This window comes from Neopsephotus bourkii, unplaced genomic scaffold (genome assembly GCF_033783945.1).
Source record: "Neopsephotus bourkii isolate Nb327-2 ecotype Australia unplaced genomic scaffold, CSIRO-AGI_Nbou_v1 NB_845, whole genome shotgun sequence".
In the NCBI taxonomy this organism is placed as follows: domain Eukaryota; kingdom Metazoa; phylum Chordata; class Aves; order Psittaciformes; family Psittacidae; genus Neopsephotus; species Neopsephotus bourkii.
Window position 1 is genome coordinate 2,192,393 of NW_026901341.1, and position 18,152 is coordinate 2,210,544.

At 42.8% G+C, this 18,152-nt stretch overlaps 1 long non-coding RNA gene across 1 annotated transcript in view; it reads right to left on the reverse strand.

The window, feature by feature from the left end:
* LOC133213768 (uncharacterized) overlaps positions 1-18,152 on the reverse strand; it is a 93,179-nt gene that overhangs the window by 31,329 nt on the left and 43,698 nt on the right. Inside the window, exon 6 of the long non-coding RNA XR_009725885.1 lies at positions 8,008-10,055. This is a non-coding gene — a long non-coding RNA (uncharacterized LOC133213768). The remainder of the gene's footprint in view (positions 1-8,007; positions 10,056-18,152) is intronic.

Sequence of the window (18,152 nt, forward strand, 5' to 3'; positions counted from 1 at the left end):
GATCGCCTTCAGCCTGGGGCTGCCTTGAAACAACTTCCAAGTTACAGAAATTTGGGCTGGAGACTCAGCATTTTTCAGATGAAGGGGTTGAGGTGGGCACAAGGAGCCCAAAGCAAACACAGAAAGGGTGTAAGGCTGTTTTGCCATTAGTGTAAAAGACAAGGGAGAAACGAGTGCCAGGGAAAGGGTTTTCAAAGTTGAAAGAGGAGATAACCTAAGATAGTCAAATTGAACATCTGAATTCTCACATGCTCCAAATTATGTATAATTTCCCTCTAATTCCATAATTCAGAATATTTTAAAGCAAAAAGAAAAAGAAACTTTGAGAGCAAAACCAGCAGAGTTAAGTAATATGATGTATCTAAATATGTAATTTTGATACCCCTGTTTATAAGCTGTCTTCAGGCACACAAAAATCACTGGGATTGAGTACTTATAGCCAAAGGCAGATGTGAGCCTCTGCATAGAGGATCTATATTTTCCTCATGTTCAAATCTTGATAATAAATAGTTCCCATCTTGCTGTCTTTTTGTGACCAAAATAACAAACCTTAGCCCTGTAAAAACCAAAACAACAAACAAGCAAAATCAGTTTTAAAAAGAGTCTGTGATGCTGGTTGTATTGGTTTTCTGCAACCTTCTAACTGTGACAAGAATGCCATTTCCACTCTTCCTTCACTTCTTTTTTACTTCCTACCCATAAAAGTAAACAATTCAAGACAATGTTTTACATCCTTGAAAAGTTCTCAAAACAGGATTTTCCACTGAGGCTGCAACTCCCTGGGCTTGCATTTTCTTTCCTTTCCTTTATTTTCTGTAGCACAATTCAATTTTTCAACTATACCAAAACTGTGATGCTAAATTCTGTTATCTTTAATTATATTGCTAATAGACTTCAACAGAATTGTGTAGTTACTTAGACCTCAGCTGAGCCTCTGCCTTATTCCCCTATCTGCATGCAAGCTACTTTTTACAGGCTATTGTTTTCTCCCCACAAATATCCAAACTACTTTTCGTTTTCTGAATGAACCCATCCACTACTCCTCCACTTATCAGCTTGGAAATGTTGCTGTATTGGTTTCACACAGTTTGATAACTTCGTTTTGAATGGATCTTTGTCTTGGCTTATTTTGTCGGAAGTAGCTGTTTTTCAACAAGCACCTCTAATTCTGTTTTCTTTTAGTTATCGTCTCCTGAAATATCAACATGTTAAAAATAAACTGTTTACACCTCCTGAAGGGCAACAGTGATCAGGCAACTTATTGTACTTCTTGTTTATTATCAGCAATCCCCATCCTGCATCCACAAGGGACAATCAGGGCTTTGCCATTGAGTGAAATAAAAGCAGGATGAGACCATATGGTTCTTGTTAAACGAGCCTCATCTTCCTATTGTTAATGCTTATCTCCAAAATAAAGTATTTCTGCAGAAAGCATATTCCCATAGCATGTTCTCTTTCCAATGACCAGCTGGTTGCCAGTTTGTTATTTGCACTGCAGTAGACCACTTTCATCTATGTCTATTCCAGTCCAAGAACACCATTTGTACATTGTCCAACTTGGAAATGTTAATCTGACACCATTGGTCATGGGCCTTTTAACTTCAAGTGGCAAACTTCCAGCTAGCTGCCAGTTGAGTATTTACACTGGAATCTTTCTTAGCCCAGAAATAAACTATTTGTTCACCATAAACATCAGCAACACGCCAGTAATTTCTGTAACACACATGTAGGAAGGTACAGCCCACCGCACTTTGCTGTTGGCTTCTTAATAACCTCCTAAGTAGCTCCTTGGGGAGATGCTGCTTGTCTTGAGCCAAGATAAATGCATCTATTTCCCTCTCCATGCATATACATAACTTTTATTTACATTCACAGGAGTTACAAATGCATACTGAAAGGCGAGAAGAAGGACCAAAATTAGGATGGTTGGGCAGGAGTCTGACAGATTCTCCTGGGATCCAGGACTGCCCGTAAAGGCCAAAACACCAGGAAAACCCTAACACAAAAATATCCAGTTGTTTTGGCATCATCCACAGCTCCTTCTGTACAACCACGAGCACAGCACTTGGGACACCCGCTGGGAAACAGACAACACTGGATGTACTTGAATGCAGCTTTTCAGAAAGTAGAGTGGCAGCAAAATCCTGCAGGATTTTGTGTAGGAGATTGGTATTGCTTCCAGCAATGTAATTTATGCTTCCTAAAAGAATATTATACTTTGGACTTTTTTCAATGAAATAAAAGACAGAGGGAGGGGAGGAGGGTTATGCTGGGTTCTGTGACTTAAGGAATGTTATACAGTGGCAAGGGTATGTTTCTTGTACTTTGTTCAACTCTGTTAAAATAAAACATTTCCTTTTTACATATTTCTGTGGTGACCTGAGGATGGAGGGGTAAAAGAAGGACTTTAGTGAGTTGAAAATGTAAACTTCAGGAATGGATACCTCTATTGAATAAAAATACCCCAAACTCAACAAAGCCGGTTCTCTCTTTTGCTCTTCCTTTTTAGTTAGATAATGTACCCATCACCTTTAGTTTTACCTTGGTTGTTCCAAGTAAAAATAAAACCCCAAACCAAATCAGGTTAGAGGAGAACTGACCCTCTTGAAGTACTTCAGTGAAAACTCAGAGGACAATTTGGGATGTAGAGCTGACCTTATTATTCATGGACCTCTCAGCACTTACCTGCGCCTTTAGTTCAGCATTCCATTCACTTGCACCCCATAACCATGAGGAAAATGGTGGTCAAAGTGCAAATACCAGCCAGCACGAAAAGCAGGATCCTGTGAATTTAAATTATATGAGCTAAAGGAGGAGTGCATCCCATGTCAGGCTGAACCCTGTGACTTGATGAATACCACAACCAAACCAGAATGCTGTCCAGGCACCAACTGTGGTAAATGACAGGCTGAAGCCCCCTGTTCCGATGTGGACAGCAATTCTTGAGCAAAGTCCAGCAGCTTAATTCACAACCTTCTGCCCTGGCTTTGCACTGGAAGAAAGCAGCGTTTGCATTGCCAGCAAGAAGCACTTGAGCTTTGGTGGCCCTCACTGACCTGTCTAGGCAATGAAGTGCCTGAACAGTGGCTGCACACAATCTCTCCAAGACTCCCAGAATCTCCTTCAGAATCCAACATGTTACAGGGAATATTTTCAATGTTAGAAACATGACTTGGGATCTTAAAGGCTCAAATGTTAAAAAAAATTGCCCTTTGCTTGTAGAAGTCATGTAAGAAAAGTGCATTTGCTATCCACTTACAGCAGGACGATGAGACACTCACTGTTGTTAGATACTCCAATACCTTGGGCAAAAAGTAGCGTGAACCAAGGACTTCTTTTCCCAGTGCTTCCGCATTCAATGGGATTTCTACGTCAGATGTATCAATTTTAATTCTGACCTTTGCTAACTGCCCACAGCTTGATTTTTTGCACCCTCAGCATTCCTTCAATTTGGGAGTACGAAATATATACAAACATGTAACCATCTACTATGCACCACATTTTTGATAAACATACATTTTTCTTACCTCACCTAAGGCTCTTCTTGCAATCGAATGAAGGAGAACAAAATATTTTGACATCTCGAAATACATTCTCTTCTCCAGGAGGGCAAATAAATAGACCTGACATAAAATAATGTCATAACAATCAGCAACTACAACTCGATTCTCGCTGCTGTAACTTGAAACTCATAAGAGAAGGTTAAAGTAACCCAAGTCTGAATGCCTGGCCACTAAGAAAGCATCAATTCCTTCTGTGTTGGGTTTTTCTGTAAGGCTAATCCTATTTGGGACAACCTCTGAGCTAAGTAAAATAGCAAAGTATTTCCCCAAAATGCTTAAGGAAATTTGATGATTGGAAATTGGCCTCATTGACTACCTCTAAGCAATAAGAAACTGGAGCAGGTAAAACTACAGACTGAGGAAGGTGCTTGGACTCTGAGGGAAGAAGAAAATCAAGCTACTTTCAGAAGAAGTCTGGTTACCAGGAGAAAACTAGGAGTCTACAAAAGGATAATGGGCCTGAGAAGAGTGATGAGAAGACTGGGGAAGAACCCCAGGCTGCCAGAGAGAAAAAATGAGCAGTTGAAGAAAGACTCAGAGAACTTACAAAGCGAGGCCTGGGGCTAATCTTTCTGCTAGTTTATTTTTTTTCCCCATTTGTTTATTTGCTACAAGTCAGATTTTGGAGCAATTAGTAAAATATCATGCAAATATTCCCTGTGTGACTGAACATGAATAACTTTAATTTCACTAAACATTTGTCCCATCGTTCCGAAATACATCTGCTGTTTGCATTAAGATAATCTGCTAAAATACTGGGAAGTAAATTACAGTTTTATAAGATATTTATGAAACAACTTCTTATTTGTATATTAAATATCTCTGCCTATCACGGCGTGCTTCGTTGGCTGATGTCTGCCTTTGCCGGGTGCATCCGTGCCCTGTTTCAATTACAGACTGGGCTAAGTACCATCTTGTGGAAAAGCTCCAACTGGCTGGGAATGGCTCAGCGTACACTCATTGCAGGCTGAGGGAATAGTATCAGATCTGCCATCAGCGTATGACAGAAAAAAACCAACAATCCCAAAACAAAATACAAGATTGCACATGTGCATAAATCGAGCGGTACTTGCAGAAAATCTAGCATGACACTGCAGGAGTGTGTTTCACTCCTCTCAGCGTGCTGCAAGAAATGCCCTTATGCAGAGACAACAATAAGGCTTGAAGGTTGCACCCAGTCCCTGCTTGGTGACCACACACTATATCGGGAAGTAAATTAAAAGCATTTTTCACTGTTTCATCCTCTCAGGGTTGTCCCTTTCTCTTTGCAAGCAGGGAAGTCCTAAGTAGTTGGGGAGAAAAGCATTGGTTAGTGTTGCCACAGCCCAGATGACTGTGTAGCCCTGTTCCCAAGTTTTCAAAGGAGATGTGGAAAAGCAGGTCATTTGTCATCTTCCAGTAATGTGAGTGGGCCAGGATTGGTAATGATAACCCTAAGGGCTGCACTCTGTGGGGGGGGAGACAACGTGGTTCAGAAAGGTGGAGGATGGAAAACAAACAGATCTCTGTGCTGAAGGAGCTGGAGGAGATTGCTGCTGTACAGTCAGGGATGTATCTGCACTAGCTTCAAGCATGGACAGATTGAGCTCAGGGTTGGCAATGAAACCCTCCTGAGATGCAGATAAACCCTAGGTCACTGCCATTGCTTGCTCTAGACAGGATCTGCATTGCTGGCAGCATCCAAGCCACTTCAGTTTAAGTTAGTTCATGTGTAGCTGCATGAACTTCAGCCACACAGTTACGTCTACGTCCCTCTTAGAACCCAGCCCAGAGTGCACAGGAGTTGCCACAGCCCCACAGACAATGAGCAGCGAGGCTGTGTGAGGTCTATGAAGCCATCGAGGAGTTTATTGATCCTCCAACCTTTTTCGACTATCTGGGGCCCTGTGGATGGGCACTGGCTGCAGATTCCTTGACTGGACACAGAGCATAGCTGGCTTGGAAGGTTTTGAGGATTCAGTTCTCTGATTAGCATTGTCTTAATTTACATTCCCTGCAAAGCTGCTCCATCCCTAGTCCAGAGGTTAAAATTGAGTGCCCAGTTTAAAAGTGAATGGTGTGAATTGAGAAGAGGGAAGAAGAAACCCAAGGCACTGGGGTTTGCATTTAGATGATCTAAAGTTTGAATGAAGAAGTCTGGGAAAGAAAAAAGGAGACTGAAACACTTTAACACCAGTTGCCATCTTAACCCACAAATCCCTCTGGTTTGGTATTAACATTACCTACATGAAGTCAAGCTTGAAAAGTAATAGAAGGGTGGTGTAAACCAGCTTGCCCTCTTCTTTCTTGTGTCCCATGCAGCACCTCTATTGCTGTTGCACAGCCACACACCACACTGGCCAGAGACCCTTGAACTGATGCAACAGGATGGGGAAGCAAGTAGGAAGGGTGCATGTTGGCATGGATCAGTCCCCAAATACTACAGCAAAATAATGCCAACCTGGGGTTGGGTTGGTGGGTTCAGGCTGCCTCACTGAGGTATATCAGTGCCCATTTGCTGTGCTGAGCCCTGCCTGCTGCGCTGGCTTCACGGAGCCAAGGGCTCTGGCAGGGACCACACCGGCAATTGTGCAATCCTGCTCAGCCGCAGATTTCCTCTGGCACCAGCAGCACAATAGCAGGCCTGTTGGTAAACAGGAATTGTTTCCTTGCCACAATAGGAGTCGGGATGAAATCATTCACTGATACCAAGCAGCCTCGACGTGCCTCCTCTGCTCCCCACCCTGGTTTAGATGGTAGCGCCTTCCTGCTCCCCCTGGGCCTTGAGTCCCTCATAAAACAACAACACAGTAAAACAAAATAATAATGGAATCCATATAAGGCTTGATGTCTTCATTGCTCTGCAGAAAAAGCACCAAGGGAGCTCTGCCTGAATATGGGCAGCAGGTTCCCAGCACCAGCAAGGATTTTTTAAAAGGAGGAAAGGACATTTTTCAAGCTCCGGATGCCAGTATCCATCTTGCCCATCCTCAGCTCTACGTCTCCCACAGAAGGAAACAGGTCATTATGGGAGATGAATCCCTGGGTCTGGCAGATATACATGGAGTTAAGCGCACCTGAACATCTAGGGGCTGTGTGGGAAGGGTGACAAATGCTGACAGCCAAAACAAGAAGGTTTTGGCTGGGCTGGCCCATTCCCCGCATCCCCCTTCCTGGCAGCATCAGGGACTGTTGGGCTCTCACAGAACATTTTGTGGTCAGGGTAATTGCATTGTTGTCTTAAAACTGTCGAGGCGTGCCCCTAAATAAAACCAGACCCCAGCCCCATTGCAAGCCCAGCAGCCCCCAGCTCCCTGCGCGTGCGGTCTGACGCATGGCCCCGTCCAGCCTCCCTGCCCTGCTTGCATTTCAGTGGCATGGTTATTAATGAATTGGTAATTGCATAGGGGGGGGCAAAGGTAAACATATGATTTGGGACAAATATATACATGTCATACATATACATATACACACACACACTCTCATATCTACATGTATTTTTTGGTCGATGGTGTCCTAGAACCCAAAAGCACGATTTAATTATTTGTGTTGGGAGTGCCAAAGAAACCTACCGTTTATTTATACAGTTAAATCAGCTGCAGATGTGTGTGTGCCTTTTCTTTCGTTCTTTCTTTCCTTCAGTGTTGGCATTTCTGACATTTCACTATGTTTTTTTCCCCTCTCTCATTCAATGAGGGCATCTGAAAAGCATTGGGAAATGGCCCGCTGGTCCCTCCCTGATCATGTCCACAGGGATGGGCATCCCATATTGCTCTCACAGGGCTGTGCTTTCCTCCTGCCCCAAAGCAAAGGCTTGACAAATTAAGACCTCAAGCTCCACGAATTGATAGGAAAAGGAAAGTTCCATGTGCCACACAGGCTCAAGAATGCTCCTTTGGTGAGGGAAGCAACGCAGCTGAGACTCCACAGCTCACTGCACCCGTGGGCATGCGCAAGAGGAACCAAGTACAGGGGAAAGGAGCATCACACTGCTTCTTGAGAAGCCCAGCAAAATTTTGGTCCCTGTGAATAAGCTTCCTCTCTCCATTTTCTTAAGCCCATAGGATACTATGTGACCTCTGTTTTTCATTTTTCAGGGCAGGGAGAATATAGAGCATTTGTCTGAACCTGGTGCCTGGGAGGGCTCTGCCTAGGCTGTCACTGTGACTTGCTTGCATCAGCCTTGTTTGGTGGTTTAGGATTACCCCCATGAAAACCAGGCTTGGCATTGGCTTTCAGCATTAGGCAGGTGATGCAGCAGAGATGCCTGCTTGATTTTTTAATAATTACTCTAATCATATCTCCCGCTCCCCCCCACCCCCAATGATCTTTCTTTTCTTGAATGAAATTCACAGGAGCAAGGTACCAGCCGCTCCAAGCAGCATGCCAGCAACTGCCAGCAGAAATCAGGACAAATATTGCTCTACCCCTTTTGGCAGGAGAAGGCAATCTCTTTCTGTTTTACCTGGAAGACAGTCATCAAGGCTTAGTAGCCCCAGGAAGCAACGTAACACTGCAGCCAGAAAATGCACTTCAGAATCTTTTGGCAGGAGACTGATATTTCCTAGTATCATTCTGGATGCTTAAATGATGTGATAATAACCGTATTAGAAGCATTTAGGATATAGGACTATTATCAAATGATTCATTTCTAAACTTTCAAACCTACCTAAAGCTGACATTCACATGTTTAAACCCCACTTGCTGTCAGAGGGTGAGAAATGCTGTGGGTGTTGGGTGCTGGCTGCACCCCCCGGGCTGCTCCTGACAACCCTCTCCACCCCACTGAGGCAGCCTGGCCACTTTTTAAAGCCAAAGACCATCACTCCAAGGACATTTCCAAGCACTACTTGTGGAAATCCTCTTGGCTAGCCGGTCACAATGCCACTGAGACAGTCTCTTTCGATTCACCCATGTATGAGGATAACTTTGCTGCAATTATTGACTATATTATATAAACTGGCTTACCCAGTATTATCTGAAAAGGTACAATACCTATAAAACTGTTCCATATAAACATTTGTATATATGCAAAGCCTCAAGATGTACTTAAATATGTATAGTTATTATATTTTGTTATGTATCTACATTATACAGATTGTTCTTTTTTAGGTTATCTCATAAAGATGTATAGAAGCCTAGGCATACATGCATATGTATGTATGCATACATAGGTATAGCATGTTTATTCAATACTAAGCAATTTGTCTATAAATATATATGTACACATGTATGCATATGTATGTACCTACTGATTTATACACACACGTATGTATGTGTATATATATATGTATACTTATCTATATGTAAAGGCACATGCTGGGTATATAAAGATGACTGACTACTATACCAGAACACTGTTTTGAGGCAAGCTGAATCCCACGATACAGTCTATGAGGCTTCACAACAGCTCCCAGGCTAGACATGTAAGCAAGTCCACTTAGACATAACAGCATTCTCCCTCTTACACATTATGAGCCACTTTCATTAAAATTCAACACTTCTTTTAAGAGGCTTTTCCTGCAGCCACTACTCCCAAACTTGGTTTCTCTCCAGCTCTCAGTAAAGCCACCAGCTCCTCCTGAGGCAAGGGCAGCATAACCAAACCAGATCTGGTTAGCCAGTATAAAGCACTGATGGCTAGCTTTATTGCCGTTGAGCTGGCATATCCAGAAGACATGAAATACAATTATCCCTAAAATGACTTTTTACATCTTATTCTCTAGGACATGCATCGCAATGAGCATGCAGGTTTCCTAGCAGTTCACTGAGCCAATTAATCTATGTATTCTTTGTGACTTTTGAATGTATAAACCAGCTTGTCTGATAGCTGATGGTGGCCTTGCTTCACAGTGCTTTGGCACCTCCCCGGCATGCCTCGGAGGCTGCTGAGGAAAGGGGCCTGGACCACAGCGCTGCAAGACACCACAGTGCCATTTTGAATGACAATATTTATTCCTGACGTTTTGCTACAGGGGCAGGAAAAAAGAAACAAACAAAAAAAAGGGCAAAAAAGCAAAAGCTGGCCGTAATTCAAAGTCTCTGCAAAGTCACTGGGAATCTTCCAGAAGGCTTCAGCGAGAGCAGGATTAGCTCCCCCCCATATATACATAAAATTTGTTGTCTTTTGCATATCAAAGTGGTGAAGCCTCTGTTCTCTTCAGCTGTTGCTTTTAAGTGTGCTATAAATGGAGCCTTATCTGTCCAGCAAAAAAAAAAAGGCTTTGACAAGGAAGACTAGCTCAGATGCCGAGACAAACTTGGCCACGTTCCTTCAGCAAGAGCAAAGCCAATAAAGATACGGGCTGGTCTCTAGATGCTGTCGATGGATGATTGTTCAAAAACTCTCACTGTGTCCCTGTTGTTGTTTACACCAGTAAACCCTTCGTCATCCCCTTCTCTCCACACTTACCCTCCCTCCCACATGTGCAAGGCTGTCACATTGCACACAGGGTGCAACGGGCTCAGATGGCTCTGTATTCCTCCTGGTTACAGTAGCAGACACTAAAGAACCTACAAAAGCAAGAAAAATAAAGTTGGAGAAAGGAAAAATTCCCAAGCCTTTGTGCTTGTTGAACTGAGCAGATCCACTCAACAATTCCTCACATTCCACCTTCTATTCTCCCTGAACTCAGACAAGTCTCTGTAGACCAGATATGACTTTACCTACTATGTAGTTTCTGTGGATTTTTCTGCAGCCCCCCTCTCTCCTGGGGAGTTGTTTGTTAATGCTTGTGTATCCCATTAATACATTAATACATGCTGGGAATCTGGTCAATAATTAGGCTCATGAGTGTCCTGGGTTCAACCTATTAAAAGGGCCTGAGTGCAGCCAGGTCACCCACTGCACCATGTGCTCATCATGACCAGGAGAAGCAGAAGTGTGTAAAGTCAGTGACCTCCATCCCTCAAATGCTCTTTTCTCAGCAATTTTAGCATACATTGCTCCAAATCCGTGTAAGCAACCTATATGCTGTGTGCACTGGAGGGGGGTGAGGCTGCAGAAGTCTTGGTGGTCTGGCCATGTCCAGGATGCATGGTGCATATCAACAGAGTAGTGAAATCAGAGCAGAAGACGCTTCCCCAAAAATGGCACTTATATATCCATATATGTACGAGCACACATGTATAAAACCCCATTGTGAATCTACAAACCCCCTAAGGATGCGCAGGGGTTAGTCTTCATTAACATTTGGACAGAAAAAACCCTGCTTCCTCATCTTGTTTCTGGACACTGAAAAACATCAGCACTTTTTTTTTGCAACTTCTTGAAATACTTACAGCATGTGCTTGCCCAGCTTCCCTATGCACCCAGGGAATTACGGCAATACTGAAGACTGATGGAGCTGCCAGGAAGAGCAGTGGCACAGTTATGCCCAGGCCAGCAAACAGAGGAGCGTTTCCAGCGTATGCTGAAAATTCAGATTCTGTCCAAGTCTTTGGAGAGCAGATGTCAATTATGAATCACATGATTACTCTGCCATATTTTTCCTGGTTATGCTCATTGACTTAGATAAGGTATCATTTTTCACCTACAAAATATGTTGCATATACAATAAATAATATGCACAGTACCATAATAAATATTCAGTATATATGGTGTGTGCATTATAGTGGTCCTGGTAGAGTTATAGCAGAACAGTCAAGGCTGAATTGGCATTTTCATTATAAAGCCTGATAATTCAAGATCAGTAGCAAAAGACAATGAAATACCATCTGCTCACACGCAAACAGCTTTTACAGAGGAGGTTTAAGGTCTTGATGCAAGCAGTTCTGCATAGAGGGCAAAAAAAAAGAGAGCTCCTGAGACACTGTCTCTCACTGTCAAAACTCTTCACCTGAATTTGCTCCTACTTAGATGGCAGCTGATGCTTTTCCTAAATCTCTGGCTTATGGAGCCTGAGGATATAGTGAGCATCAGTTTTCTCACAGGAGGTATAAAGGCTATTTTGTATACTTTCTACCACAACAGAAAAGCTTGCAAATGCAAACTCTGCAACTCCACAACCAAAGTACAAATGGGGTTAAATAGGACTTCATGCTAAGGATGAGCAACACATGCTCAGCATCTGCTGAAGGCCAGGATGGTTTGGGCCTGTGCTGACCTCTCCCAGTGGTACCAAGTTCAGTAACCAGCATCAGGCCTGCATCTGCTCCCTTACAGTGGCTCCCAGGGCTAATTCAGGTGTGGCACATTACGTATTTTCAAAGATCTGGACTCTTTGTACTGAAAATCATTGTGCCTCTACCCACTACAGCCCCTTCTACCTTTAATGCCATTTCAGCTGTAGCTTCTAATTGACAGCTCAACCAGAACTCAACAAAATACTCCTCATCCAACCAATATCCCCTCCCAGGTGCCTTCCAACGGCTGCAGCCCATCAGGCAGAGGTTTGCACAGGAATGGGCTCATCTTGTCTGGAGGTGTTTGAAGTGGGGCTGCCTGGCCCCAGCTGAGCAGCTTTGCTGGTGGGTAGGAGGCAGTGGTGTTTTCCAGCAGAGGGTGTTAAAGAACAAGCAGGAGGTCTGGTGGTAGGTGGCAACCTCTTCTTTCAGCACAGCTGCTTGCAGAGGGCATGTCTGTTTACACCTTGAACTAATCACAGTGACAGCCAGCAGTGAAAACCTGGACGTGGGGAAATCCATGGGAATTTTGCCCAGGCTTTTCCCTCTAGCTGTTACACTCGTGATTTAAATGTATTTCTTCCACTATATGGTACCTTTCCCTCCAACCACAAAATTCATGAAGGTTTTTTTTATTTCATACCCAACAGGCACCTAAGCATCTTTGCAGTCCTATAGTGCAATAAAAGGACAGTGATGCTGCAGGGTGTAAATACAGGTAAGTGGAAGGACCCACCTCTGACTGTGTAACATCTCACTGGCCATCCTGATGTGTCTAACAGGTGAGTTCACCCCAGTTCTGTAATGCTGCCTTTGCTGGCTGGCTCTGTATTGATGATAAGTATTATTCACACATCATCACAGCCTCAGTTCGGCAGCTCTTCAAGCCTGTTTCCAAAAGAAGCTGTCACAGACAATAAACACCAAAGTAACCCCACTTCCAATTTAATTGTTTTCTCAAAATATCACTAGCAATTAGACTATATTAGCAACAGATTGTTTGCAGTAGCTCATTCTCTGAGTCAAAACTGGTTTCTTTCTCTTTTCCAATCACACAAACCGTCTGAAACTAGAAAGTACCTCGGTTGTTATGTTTCTTTTTCCAGAGTCAGAATCAAGTAAACAACCAACATTACTTCTACAAAAGCCAAAGTGTCTGGAAAACACAGGAGAAAAATATGGAATGGCTGGAATTTTTTTTGTATGTTTACAAATTTATTGTGAAAGTTTTAAGAAAATACAGTGACAGCACTGCCTGCAGTACAGAGGGAGTGACAGTTAATAAATAAAACTAAAGGACTGTGCAATAAATAAATACAAGACTAATATAATATGTTTGTAGTGGGCTGATCAGTTTTAAATCCTCTGCCTAAGGCTGACTTCTACAATAAACAAACCACGCCTGTGTGTTTTTCTCTATTGGTGCTTTGTGAGCCCATTTATTTATGGTTGGGCTCACCTTCTTCCCCACACATGAACTTTTTGCCCATCTCAGCTTTCTCTCCTATTGATAAAAATAAATCAACCCCCAAACAGAGTATATCACTGCCCAGAGGTAACATGCACCTACTCTCTTACTGATGGGGCATTTGAGCTTTACCAAGACTCACTGCATCAGCAGAACCATAACACATGTACACCAGCACTGATGGAGCTAGCTCCTTCATTATGTCATACACATGCCCTCCACTGAAGTATGCCATGCTGTGCACATCAAAATGCATCCCACGGTGTCCCTGGGGACTTCTTTTTTTCTGAGGCCAGCTTAGCCAAAGACAGCACATCTTTTTATTACCTTTGGTGGAAAACATTAGCCCTTTTAAGCAGCACTGCACGGCTGAGGGGGCTTGGAGGGCTCCAGACAAGCGTCTGCAAAACCATCTCTGGCTCAGTGGCTGTGATCATGAGCTAGGTAATTTGTTTGATTAGGACATCCGTCTAAGACAAAGAAAGTGTAGTGGAGTGAGTCGGGATCTGGTCTCATTTACAGGTCTGGAGATGCATGGAGAAGCTATTACAAGTAACCTGTGACCTGGCCCACCCTCAGGTGAAACGGCTTTGCCTAGTCACCTCCTGTTAGCCTCAGCCAAATGATAGGCTTCGGGGAGCCCAGGACGCAGCGACGATTTATCAGACAGACAATATCAGACCTATGGGCCCAGCCCCAAGCTATGCAGATGCAAAAGCAGATGAATTTAGAAAAAAAAAAAAAATAATGGGTTTTCAAACTTACTGTGATGATAGTGTTACTTGCAACAAATCTGTCTGCAGTTTTGGGGCTGCAGAGATAAAAGTCCTCAGGAAAAATGTCCGTGGCTTGAGTTTATTTATATGTAAGGTAACCATGAAAAATGTTGGTATACCACTAATTGTAGGACATATTTATTCTGCACAAGTTGTTTTCCACATTAGCACAGTTGTTAAAATGCAGTTTTGCCTCAGGAATATTATAACTTTATCTTCTCTAATTATAAATGTGGATGTTGCTGGGGTACTATACATTGAAGAAGAAATGTAAGAAATGGGTCCTGCAAGGAGGAAAACAATTAAACGTGTAATGTAGTAATTACATGAAACATACTCAGGAAGACCCGTGGATAAGCTGGCAAAGCAGCTACAGTGCGTTAGATCCTGGTTTTAGATTTGTATGCCTTCTCACTCCAAATTTCTCCCATGGTTTTCCGCTCAAACCAACTAACAAGGACCAGTTGGCAAGGCAAGAAGCATGTTACTCTGCCCTGTGCAGACACTACAGTGTAAAAGCAATTTTACTTTGAGCAACTAAAACCAGAAACCTGGAATGCAATGGCACATCGTAGTTATCATACAGCAAATGTTTAATGAACAACAGGATAAGAGCATCTTCTGATAAGGTAGGGAATATTTTAATTAAATAGCCAGTATTATGAAAATACCTGATGTCATTGATAAAATCATAACTCTGTATGCATAAGGCAGAGGACAGTAAGGGTCGCTGACCTACTGTGTGTTACAGGTAAAATACACAATGCACAAACACCTATTCCCTTGAGAAACACCTGGCAGTGAAGTTTTCCTTATGGAGCCAAGAGACAAAATTCAGACATGATTTGCTCATCTGGAGTAAATGCCCAGCTTGCCTGGGAGTCAAAGTTTTCTGAAGAAGGTTATCACTGAGAGTGGGGCCGCAGTGACCGCAGCCACAACAGCACGTGCTTCACATCGCTTCCACCGTTCCCTTTGGGTTACGTGCACCCAGGCACAGTGTTTGCACAATGTGGATACACACATACACATATTTATATCTTGGGACCAAGAATCTGTTTCTTTCCCATGAGAGGGGCCATTTAGTGGTGCAGGAAAGCACATGGTAGTATTTCAAGGTTTTCAGGTTTTCTTTTTTTCACTGACTCCTTACTTTTATATCAAACTCTGGATCACGCTGTCCTGAGTTTAAAAGACCTAACACCAAATTTCCACTAGCATCTGGGCAGGGGTCAAGCAGAAACATATTTATTACACTCCTACTATTCACCCGTGCTTATTAGCAAAAAGCTCCATAATATGGCCATTATTAGAAACCAGTCAGGTATAAACAAGCCTGAAAAGTTTGGTACGGTCTGGAGGTTTGTCAACCAAAATCTCAGAGCATTTCCTTCCAGCTCCCCCTGGAACACATCCCATCTTTCATCCACCATAGCCACCTTTCTTTCTCTTTTTTCCCCTCCAAGGATACTTACTGCCCTCTAAAGGCTCCTCATACTTCAGTATCCTTTCTCCCTCTGTTGCATTTCCCCTTTTTTCACCTCTCCTCTTCTCTTCTGGCAATCTCTTGTTCTGCTGAACAGTGCAAATGAAACACTCCAACCTCAAACATTTTCTCAATCAGGGATATCTGTGGCTAAGCAGAAAGTTGGGCAGCAATCACCCTGAGAGTTCATCGGAAAAACAAGGAGAGGGTCCACTGAAGGACTTGGACTTCATTCTACCCAATTTGCCTAAATAACTTTTTTTTCTGAAATGAGCTGTGCTAGTTCTTATTCCTCATTTCCTCCAAACTCATTTATCAGTCTTCAGAGCTCCAGCCCTGCTGTTGTTGCTCCCCAGATCTAAAAAACATGGAGCCCCTATCACAGATGACAGCCAGCGAGAGACACAACTCTCCAGTGCCTTCACATCACAGGCCTCCCCAAAGCACATCCCCCCCAGAGTCATCACCTCAAAGAGCTGGAGGGGATTTCCAGAGGTCACCAGTCCCCTCCCTGGCCCATGACATCTGTGTCATTCCTGACAGATGCTTATCTTTGAGGTTTTGAGGCCTTCAGTGCTGGAGACACTGCCACCTCCCCAGGCAGTGTCTTGCAGTACATCGTTGTCCTTATCACACGAAGGTTTTAACCCGAATCTTTCTTACTGCAATTTAAGGCCATTACTTCTTGTCTATCTGCAAAAGGCGAGGAGAACTGATTATTCCTTTCCTCTTTGCAGCAGTTCTTCACATTTTTAAGGATTGTTTTGTTGACACAGACACTTCTCTGCATCAAAAGCACAGTCTGAGAAGAGGTTTATCTCCCCATCGCTGAAACCAGCATACTTTTGGCTATAATGTGCACTGGCGGCATTTCTATTGTAAATTCACTTTACAAAATGAACTGAAAACTGAAATGAAACCTCATTGAAAAGCTCACATTATGGGAATTTATATTCCCTTTTTACTGTCCCTTAAAATACAAACAAGACTATTTTTTGACTTATGTGTAATTGAAATACAAATAAGCAGACACAGCTTTGCCAAGCACCAGTGCTGAATACTCATCATTTAGGACCTCAGAAATTATCATCTCAGCTTAAAAGCTATAAAATTTCAGCAATGCATATGAAGCTCCTCATAACTGCCATCTGGGCTAGGTTCTCTGAGAGCTTGAGTTGGGCTTCTACTCACCTCAGTCAACTATTCATGCACCAGAAAATTAGATGTCTCATCCATCTGCTGTGGGCTAACTGGTATGGAAAAGCCAGCACATCTATTTAAGGTGGCATAAATGACTCCCTGGAAATGTTTGTCTTTCTCCTAAGAGGGTGCCTAAGCATGAAAAGTTTTTTGAACAATAAATCTTAACAGAGTAGATTATATTTTCATATTTATCCCCAGTATAGCAGCATCCTCTCTGTTAGTATGCTTTCTTGATTCAGACAAAAGCTGAGATCATCACATCCCTTCACATGTCCAAGGCCTTTAATAAGGACAACAAACATCCAAATGCCCATGACAAACACACCACCAGGTTAACAACTTCTACAGAAAGCTGTATTTCTGACTGCTTTAGAGTAATATAGACTAAAATAACCCCATGCTCACTTCAGTTGTGCTGTAACCACTTTCCAGATGCCATTGACTCAGGGATTTGTTCCTGTTGAGGAGCAGTCTGGCAGAGTATTTTGGCTTCTGTAGGCACCTTCTTCTTACTGCACATTTTTAGGAGCTACAACTTTTCTAACCTGCATTTCAGAAGTGAACAGGCTGTAGATCTGCTTGACTGATACCCAACCTTTTGGCTGACTTCTGGGAGAGAGCCTTTCTTTGTGAAGTACTGATTTAGCATATGCTGCCACCTCCCAAGTGTGGTGGGCAAGCTCAGCATACATTTAAAGGCTTCTCTTTCAGAGGGCTTCTGAGGACAGATAATCATGAGGCCATAGGGATCGAGCCAAGGTCCTTGCATTGGGACATAAGTGAAAATCTGCATAGAAAAAAAGGAGAGATGGTTTCCACCCACCTCCACTGATGGGAGCTGATAAAACAATGAACTAAGCTCAAAAATTACAACTTTCATGACATTTGAGTATAGGAAACTGGGCACATCATACAGACAAATCCTTCCCCTAGTATTCTATTTTGGAAAATGGCAACCTACTGCTTCTGAAGTTCCACTCAGGTGGCTGTATTTACCAATCATCAGTGAACATTAACCTGCATTAACTTGTTTTCTTGCTTTTTGAGACAATTTAGATCATATTTTCTGATGTGTACAATATTGCTGGCCCCTTTGGAGCCCCTTACATCCCATCCTAAGTGCCAAAGTGCTCAATTTTGACCAAAATGGTACTCAATGACCTCTAAATCTCCCCTTGCTTTCATCAGCTCAAGTAGTATGGTGCACTTGTCCTCTTAATGAAGTTAAAATGACAACAAGAGACTCCTACAGTGAAGTGACAGAGCTCTGGCAGTTGCTGTTAGTGAAAGGCTCTTAAAATATGTCGAGTTGCTCCAAACTAAAACCACGTTTGAGCATAGCAATCTGCTCTTGAGCTTTCCACAGTGGTAAAATTAGTCAGATCAATTATATTTTTCTTCTCAACAGATTTCCTTGCTCCAAAACCAAGCTGAAAAGTCTTCTTGCTCCATGTATTCATATAGATAAAGCATATATAAACTTGTGCCATATATATATATACACATAAAATGGGATATTTAAGTTAGATATTAGGAAAAAAATCTTTACTATG